The following is a 7,070-nucleotide window of genomic DNA, read 5'->3' on the forward strand; positions in this document are numbered from 1 at the left end:
GCATGCCTTTTACCCAAACTTGCCTTTTAACTCCCTTTGCCAATTCCTCATCCATTATCCACTTCCTTCCCGATTTCCTTCCCCCTTATCCCCTCAACACACATATCCTTCATACTCTTAATGTCCCTGCATACACCCCACCCCCAACCTTCAAACCTGTAGTGCACATTAATCCCTCAGTGACAGTTAACCACCTAGTGCTTTTTATTCGCGTTGTGTTACACGGTGTGCCTCAAATATGCTTGGTCCTAATCCTCACTACATGTAATTGTAACCTTACTGGGCAGTAGGATGTCATCAAGCTAAAATGAGGTCATACTGGATTCAGGTAAATCCCAATTCAATGACTGGTGTCCTATTCAGAAGAGAGAAGTTTTTTATTTTTTTTTAAAGATTTTATTTATTTGTTTTTTTTTTTTTAAAGATTTTATTTATTTATTTGACAGAGAGAGACAGCCAGCGAGAGAGGGAACACAAGCAGGGGGAGTGGGAGAGGAAGAAGCAGGCTCCCAGCAGAAGAGCCTGATGTGGGGCTCGATCCCAGAACGCCGGGAAAACGCCCTGAGCCGAAGGCAGACACTTAACGACTGCGCCACCCAGGCGCCCCTAAAGATTTTATTTATTTGTAAGAGAGAGAGCACAAGCAGGGGGAGCAGCAGGCAGAGGGAGGAGGCGGCTCCCTGCTGAGCAAGGAGTCCAAAGCCAGACTCGACCGACCCCAGGACACTGGGATCATGACCTGAGCCGAAGGCAGATGCTTAACGGACTGAGCCACCCGGGCATCAAGAGAGGAGGGAAATTTAGACCCACACAGAGGGGTGTGTGAAGAGGAAGGACAGAGTGATGCATCTACAAGCCAAGGAAAGTCCAAGACAGCAGACGGTCCCTAGAAGTTAGAAAGATGAAAGACTTAATTCTTGAGATAAGGTGTGGCCCTGCCAACAGCTTGGCTTCACACGTCCAAGCACCTCCGAACTGGGAGACAGTGATTTTTCGGGTTCCTTAGCCAGCCGGCTGTGATCATTTGTACAGCAGCCCTTAGAAACTAACACGGATCCTACCCTCTCTTCCCTTGCGGCTCTGTTACCCCAAGCCCCCAAACTCCGCATTCTCCATTTATCCCTGGCCCTCATTCTTACCCCACTGTATCACTCCCCATCTTTGGGCCACGAATTTCAACCTAAAACGGCAGTGCTCCTTACTCTCTCAGTGGCGTATATTGTGAACACGGTCCGTGACAGTATTGTTAAACAGTATTATTAAACATCCTACCACAATTCTGATTTTCTGTCTTTAGTGGAAGGTATGCACTAGTGCATGCTTGAAAATGCTGCATGTTCTCATACATGCAGTCACAACAGTCTACTTTAGAAGATGATGTTCAACTCTTTTTAGAATTTATTTGCATTTTTCCTGTTTATATTAAAGTTTTACCCAAATAAGGCCATACCAGCTAGACAGTCCATTCTAGGGACCGCAGTGATTACCTGTATATTTCAGAAGTGCTTTTTCCTACTCACCTATGTCTGTCTCCAGACTGTTTTCAGATTCTCAAGCTTCCACATCAGCACCTCCCTGGGTCACCAGCCTACTGGCCTTCTTTGCAGACTTCAATCTTGGCAGCTCTCACAATCGTATTAGCAAATTCATTTAAGGAAATCTTCCACTCTCTCTGTATATGAGAGATAGACATCTATTTCTATAGATAATACGCCTATCTCTATATCTGTGGATCTATAGAAATACGGATAAAAAATATACACAGATACGTGCATATCCATTCTACTGATTCTTTGGAGAAACCTAATAGAGATTTTAGGATCTGTACATTTTCTTCATCCAATATCAGCCTATTGAACTTAACACTAATAATACTATATGTTATGTCTAATTTGACAAAACTTCCATACCAGGTGTTTCTTTGAAAAATTATTTTTCTATTATCACAAAAATTAAAACAGAAGAGTAAGTTAAACGCCAAATTCCGTTTGAAATCTTACGTGTATGTGCACGTATGTGTGTGTTCAATTAATACTTGAATTTATGTAGTCTTTGATATTTGTCATTAACACTAGGTCTACTTATGCAGGAATTTCTTATTTTGGGTTCTTTTTAAACAGATTTGGATATAATTTCCATGCCGTATAATTTACCCCCTGAATGTATACAATTGATAGCTTTATACCCAATTCACATGTAGGTATAAGCAAACCACTGTCAATTTAGAACATTTTATCACCGCCTAAAAAACTTCATATTCTTTAGCTATCACCACTTTCATCTAATCCTCATGCCTAAGCAACCAATAATCTGCTTATTTAACTTTTTTCCAGTTTTCTTCAGATATTGACATATGACATTATATAATTTTTAAGTGTACAATTTAATGATTTGATATGTGTATATATTTTGCAAAACATTTACCACAGTAAGTTTAGTGAACATCCATTACCGCACAGTTACAATTCTTTGCATGTGAGGTAAGAATTTTTAAGAGCGACTCCTTCGCAACTTCCAGATAGGTAGGTAATGTAAGATTGTTAATTACAGCCAGCAGATTTCTATATGTGCACCTCGTAATCTACGCATCTGACAAAGATACAAGTTATTTCCAGGTCTCGCCTATTAGGAGTAATACTGCCACGTGTTTTGTATTTTTCACGTGGTTGCAATTTTTATAATTTTAGGTTTGTACTTGTAACTGACGTCTAGGTCCATGTCGTTGTTGGAAAAGATGCTTGATATGATTTCAATCAAATTTATGAGGATTTGTTTTGTGGCCCAATATATAATCCCTACTGGAGAATGTTCCTTGTGCATGTGAGAAAAATGTGTTTTTGGCTACTGTTGGGTGGAATGTTCTAAGTCCATCTGCTAAATGTGCCTGAAGTCTGATGTTTCCTCATTGATTTTTTTGTCCATTATGGAAGGTGCGGTATTGAAGTCCCCTACCATTGTATTGCTCTCTTTTTCTGTTCTTGTCTGTTAATAGTTGCTTTATACATTTAGGTGCTTTAACTTTGGGTACATAGGTATTCCAAAGGTTACGTCCTTTTGTTGAATTGACTCCTTTATTTTATTTTTTTAGGGAAAGCAGGTTATATTTATTTGAAAAACATAGATTATGACTATATTTATCCAACAAAATTAGTTTTTAAAAGTAAGTAACTTGGGGCGCCTGGGTGGCACAGTCGTTAAGTGTCTGCCTTCGGCTCAGGGCGTGATCCCAGGGTCCTGGGATCGAGCCCCACATCAGGCTCCTCCGCTGGGAGCCTGCTTCTTCCTCTCCCACTCCCCCTGCTTGTGTTCCCTCTCTCAATGGCTGTCTCTCTCTCTCTGTCAAATAAATAAATAAAATCTTTAAAAAAAAAAGAAGTAAATGTCTTCTTAATACAGACACTATGTAAATATATAAACCTACAGCTTTACTACAAACAATTCACACGTACATGTGTTAGCCACCTTTCACCAACACGAAACAGTAAGTGTTTTGTATTTGCTGAATGCATATATAGTGTATAAACCCTTTATTTAGTCACATGTAATGTAGTCTAAAAATCAAAGTATCGAAAAATCAAGTAGAATGTAAGGTTTTCTTATGTGAAGATGTACATTTCAGAAAGAACCCAACTTGAACTAAATCCCCTATCAGAAGTATTGCAAAGGTGACCCAGACAGTGCCCACTTCCATTTGCATTGTATACAAAGAAAAGCTGCCCAGAAATAGTTATCCGGAATCTTACTAAAGGGTATTATGATAACCTTCCTGAAAGGACAAGTGAGTTTTCTGGGGACTTTAAATAGCAGAGAACAACATATAAATTACATGTGAAAAAAATATGCAATGTATAATAGCCCGAGGTTAGAAAACTGAATACTGTGGAAAAGATTTATAGGCCTGGACAAGTTGGTTTTAATCAACTATTGGCTACTTGTTACAGTAAATTACAAAGATTATCATTGCAACGGTATTTTTCCACACACATCAAAATCTGGAAGCAGTCAGTCTTTCTCAAATTGTCATTTAGTGTTCTTTCTTTCACCAACCCTCAAAACACAGAAACAGGTTTTTGAGCCACTTAGAGGGCACGTAAGATACAGACGTACATAAACATTACACAAGCTACAACTGAAGTACCTGGAAAAACATCATCAATATTTATGGGAAAATATGTTGTTTTTAATAGTGGTTAAGTATTGCATGAGTTCTATAAACACACTCTTTGTGTCCTACCAAAACCAGAATGGGGGAATCCTTTTTGCCATTCTGCAAAACACCACGTAATTAAAAACACTGCACAGTGTTTGTGACCTGTGCTGTGTCTTACTACAGTCTTTGGCTTCAAGTCTATTTTGTCTGATGGAAGCATAGCTACCCTGATTTCGTTTGGTTTCTTTTGCATGGACTATCTTCTTCCACACCTGCACTTTCAATCCGAGTGTGTTCTTAAGGCTGAAGGGAGTCCCCTTGAAGGAAAATATACTTGGGTCTTCGATTTCTTTCCATTCAGGCAGTCTCTATCTTTTGATTGGAGAATTTTGTCCCTTTATGTTTAAAGTAAGCACTGGTACAGGTATGGAGTTACTGTTGTCGTTCTTTTCATTGTTCCCAGTCTATTTTAGAATTCTTTGCCCTTTGTTATTCATTTGCTCTGTATCTTAGTGATTCGATGATTTTCTATAAGGGGATACTTAGATTATTTTCTCCCTATCTATTGTGTATCTACCACAGGCTTTTGCTTTCTGGTTACCACAAGTCGTAAAGAAGGCATCTTGTAACACTCGATTTTAAGTTTTTAACAGCTTAATGTCCATACTAAAACTTTCTCAGGCCTGAGCAACTCAAAAACTGTGAATGTACAACTGTATGTCATTTTAGGGAGGCGTTACCTATTCTCTTTCTGGTATCTGTGCTGATTTCCTCATTTCAACCACATCAACTGATATTCTCAACTTACAATGACTGCTGTTACGAAGGTCCACAAGTAGTTTACTGGACTGCCATCTCTTTTCCCTTAAAGACCAATTAGTAAAGCACTTCATTTATAATATCCAGGAAGGTTCTTTTTTAGTTTTAATGAATAGAGAATGATGTTCTGAACACCTATTTCACGGTAATGTACATTAATGTTATAACCAAGAACAGCGTCTCCATTTAGATTTTCCTCATATACTGTGTATCATAATCTCATTCATCTTCCATGGAAAATTAGATATGCATAAGACCCACCTAAGGGCATTTCGTATCTTTGATGCAGCAATATTCAGCCATGTAATTTCACACATCCACTAGGTATAAATGAATTTTCTAGACTGATCTGAGAGTAGAAATGGACTGATATTTACTAGGTACAAATCTCACATAGGGTCAGTTTAAAACGAAAGCACATATTGAAATTAATTGTACTTATGCAAAAATCCATTCCTTGTATCTTTTGAAGCATAAAAGCATATACATTACCTACATGTTTAACTTTGTATTATTCCTTGTAAGTATTCTGATGTAGAGTACGGTCTAAATAGAGTAACTGATGATTTCTGTGACATTTATTGACATTTGATGTTCAATTAAATACATTTCTAAATATTTACTTTTTTGAAGTTACTTTCCTTTCTGTACTCTCTGATATTTTCTAAGGTGTATATTTAAAAAGAAGGTCTTTCCTCATTAATGCATTTATAGGGTTTGACTCTACTGCACATTTTGAGATATTGATTCAGGATTGAATCCCAGTGAAGGCACTGCAACTTTTACACTTCATGGTTTCTATCCTGTATGATAGCTATGATGTTGGGTAATCCGGAGTTCCCACTAGAGGTTTACCACATCCTTTACTTTTGTAATGCTTCTCCTCAGTATGAACTCTCTGATGCTGAGTAAGGCTTATGTACTGTCACGGGCTTGCCAAAGTCATCATACTGTAAAATCCTCTCCACTACGCATTTTCTGATCAGGAATCATGGTTTACCATCGCGTAAAGGCCTTGCCACATTCTTTATATTTCATTACTCTCCAATACAAATTCTCTAATACGGAGTACGGGTTGAGCAGTACTTACAAATTCTCTCACAGTCGCTTCGTCTGCCACTCCTGGTGCTACCTGTGTGCTCTCTCGTTAGGGACGTGGTACCTCTTCTGAGAAGCGGCAGCTGAAGATTCTGGCACTCCCAATGGCCGAGCAAAAGCCGAGGGAGGAGTCAAGACTGAGAACAATGATCATGTTAATTTGAAGGTGGTGGGGCAGGATGGGTCTGTGGTTAGTAAACTAATGGAAAACTATTGTGAATGACAGGGTTTGTCAAAGAGGTCAATCAGATTCTGATTTGATGGGCACCCAATCAAGGAAACAGACACCTACACAGCTGGAAATGGAAGACGAAGATACAACTGATGTGTTCTAGCAGCATACAGGTGGTGTCTACTAAAAAGGGAACCCACTCCTTAACTCCAGAACTCTGCTCCTCCAGAGGAGAGTGTCTCAATCGGAAAACTGCATTTTGGTTCCACCACATCCTGAACACAGCATAGAGTTTTCTCTGTTCTTTCATTTTGCCCATCCCTGTTCCTTTACTGGACATGAAGCAACTGTGTATTTGCACAAGCATATGGCATTTTTCTTTAAAACAAAATGGCCGATGGTATGGTTTGATCAACATCAAGAGGCAATGGGATGGAGGGAAACACTGGTTCGGTGAAAATACTCCTTTTCTCCATGAATGGCACGGTCGTTCAGCTCTTACCGTTACATTCTAAAAGTTACGTTGCTCTTATTATTTAACAACAAAAGAACATAAAAATCTTTGCATACCTTGTTCGAGTGGAGAATTTTAATGTTTTTCATTTACCATTATAGAACCGAGGATAATTTTATGTAACTTTTTTGTACATAGCTTTTACATGTGGGGCAATCTGTCTCCAAGTAAGGATAAATTACTCTAAGATAAATGAAAGTCGATTGTTTTCCCTTCAAATCAAGTGCCTGGTTGTTTAACTTCTTGTTTAAAAAAAAAAAAAATCTCTCACTGAACTAAAATTTTTAAGCTTTGCTCCAGTATGACTTCTCTGATAA

At 38.6% G+C, this 7,070-nt stretch overlaps 1 protein-coding gene and 1 pseudogene across 3 annotated transcripts in view; one reads left to right on the forward strand and one right to left on the reverse strand.

Moving 5' to 3' along the window:
• Window positions 1-6,087, reverse strand: part of LOC148108326 (KRAB domain-containing protein 5-like) — a 52,506-nt gene extending 46,419 nt beyond the window's left edge. For all 3 annotated transcript variants that reach the window (XM_087871146.1, XM_087871144.1, XM_087871147.1), the window contains exon 1: window positions 1,521-6,087. The gene's annotated coding sequence lies outside the window, so the exon portion shown is untranslated. The remainder of the gene's footprint in view (window positions 1-1,520) is intronic.
• Window positions 6,088-6,171: 84 nt separating this feature from the next.
• On the forward strand, window positions 6,172-6,426 carry LOC123787011 (small ubiquitin-related modifier 2 pseudogene; annotated as a pseudogene).
• The last annotated feature ends 644 nt before the right edge of the window (window positions 6,427-7,070 follow it).

This window comes from Ursus americanus, chromosome 21, assembly GCF_024610735.1.
Source record: "Ursus americanus isolate L20-20 chromosome 21, mUrsAme1.1.p, whole genome shotgun sequence".
NCBI classification, from domain to species: Eukaryota; Metazoa; Chordata; class Mammalia; order Carnivora; family Ursidae; genus Ursus; species Ursus americanus.